This window comes from Mobula hypostoma, chromosome 11 (genome assembly GCF_963921235.1).
Source record: "Mobula hypostoma chromosome 11, sMobHyp1.1, whole genome shotgun sequence".
Lineage (NCBI taxonomy): Eukaryota > Metazoa > Chordata > Chondrichthyes > Myliobatiformes > Myliobatidae > Mobula > Mobula hypostoma.
Genome location: NC_086107.1, coordinates 94,576,806 through 94,578,865, shown reverse-complemented (window position 1 = coordinate 94,578,865; position 2,060 = coordinate 94,576,806). Strand labels below are relative to the sequence as shown.

The following is a 2,060-nucleotide window of genomic DNA, read 5'->3' as shown; positions in this document are numbered from 1 at the left end:
AGAATGGTTAGCTGCCTTCTGTAAATTAAAGATTAGCTTTATTTATCATATGGACACAGTGAAATGCGTCATTTGCGTCAGTGACCTACACGGTCCGAGGATGTCCTGGGGGAAGCCCGCAGGTGTCACCACACTTCTGGTGTCAACGTCGCATGCCCACAACTTACTGACCTGTGTGTCTTTGGAGAGTAGGAGGAAGTTGGAACACCCAGAGGAATGTCGCGTGGTCATGAGGAGAACGTACAAACTCCTTACAGAGAGTGGTGGGGATTGAGCCTGAGCTGACACTGCTGTGATAGCATTATGCCACCCCGAAGGTGTCTGAAAGGTAGAAAGTAAGTGTGGGGGGGGGGGCTTGACAGCATGTGGGAGAGAATAGGCTGCATAGATGGGCCAAATGGCCTACTTCTGTACCAGGAGAAAATATGAAAACACAGACCTTGCTTTTTCTCTCTCTCGTGACCTCATGTGCGAAGAAGGATTTATTTTGGGTGACTGTCCTGTGAAGGAAGTTTAGGACGGGGAGAGGAACAGGGCGGCCGGAGAGACTGTCACTTTAAGACCGGCGTTGATTGACATCTTCATGAATGACGTGTCTGACCAACAACCTGCCTTAAAATCTTAGCAATGCCTGTTATTTTTTTAAAAAATCTATTTCTAATAAATTGGCTGAATAAATCACATTTAGCGTTACAAGGTTTTTAAAATATGAAAGTGCGGCGATGGTAAACGCAGGCGTGATTCCTTGTGCCTGGATGGGGGCCTGGGGAACCGGTCTATAAAAGCGTGCGCGGTGAGCGGCGTCGCCCTCATTGTCTGGCGCGCTGAAGCGGGGAGGTGCTGGGGGAGGGGGGGTTGTTAGGGCGGGGTGGAGGGAGTGGAAAACCAGGAGAATGGGACGATATGGTAGAAAGTAAAGGGTTGGGGAGTTGAAGGAGGAGGCAGGGAAGAGGGAGTCCATAACTGGGGGTAGGGGGAGCGAAGGTAGGATTCAGAGCTTAGGGGCGATCTACAGGTCCGGAGAATAGGATGGGATAGGTTGAACTGGGGGGGGCGGCGGAATGTGTGGTGGTGGAGGAAGATAGTAAGGGAAAGGCTACATTCTCGGGCGGAGAGGAGGGGAGGGGTGTGAAGGAGAGCCGGGGGGGGGGGGGGAGAATACTGAGCCATAGTCCAGGCCTGAGGAGGTGAATGGAGGCTGTCCATGAGTCCTTGGGTGTATAGAGTGGTGGGTGTAGGGTGCAAGCTCCGGGGTGGGTGGTTGTTGTAAGCTCCTCTTATTCCTGCCCCAGTATGTGTGTGAGCGAGGGGGTAGGTCGGCCGAGTCATTTTGCTGGGGGACGGGTTAGCTGAGTGAGCTGGGCGCGGACGGGATGGGCCGAAATGGCTGCAGACACGACGTTGCGGGACCGGCGGTTTCCTGACCCCGCGGCGGGCTGGAGACGCCGCTCGGCCTGCGGGCCGGACCACGTGTGGGAACCGTGGTAAGAGCGGCCTGCATACCCGGTAAGTGCGAACATGGGGATCGGTACAGTGACCGGGGTGGGGAGGGGGGTGTCTCGGCTCCAAGGCCGGTCTTCACCGTGATGCTAGCACTGGGCTCCGAGTGTATATGAGCGACACACGTGCCACTCAGTGACTTTGACATGCTGGGTGCCTGAGTGAGGACTGGCAGGAGCTCTGCTTTCTTCTTGCTTTCTAACGTTGATTGGTGCACTCTGCACCCGATGAAGTTCAAAGTAAGTTTTATTAAGTGCATATGGAACCCTGAGATCACTTGTAGACAATTATTTATGTGTATAAATGTGTCTGCACAACTGTCTAATAATTGTTTAATATATAATAAGATTGCCTAATTAGGGTGATAAACCAGAGTGCAGAGATAACAAACAGCAAATACAATTAATTAAATGCACGTTTAATTTGTTTTTACTCACTTTTACTTAGGTTGTGGTTTAAGCATGAACTAAAGGGTGAAGTGGAAGTGTGGTAGCACAGTGTACTGGTTAGGGTAATGTTGTTTACAGCTCCAGTGAGCCCTGTAAGGAGTTCGTATATTC

The 2,060-nt window shown here is 51.6% G+C and overlaps 1 non-coding gene across 1 annotated transcript; it reads left to right on the top strand.

The window, feature by feature from the left end:
* The first annotated feature begins 1,575 nt into the window (after positions 1-1,575).
* Positions 1,576-1,668, top strand: LOC134354441 (small nucleolar RNA SNORD88). Its single transcript, XR_010019804.1, has one exon. It is a non-coding gene; the product is annotated as a small nucleolar RNA SNORD88 (small nucleolar RNA).
* The last annotated feature ends 392 nt before the right edge of the window (positions 1,669-2,060 follow it).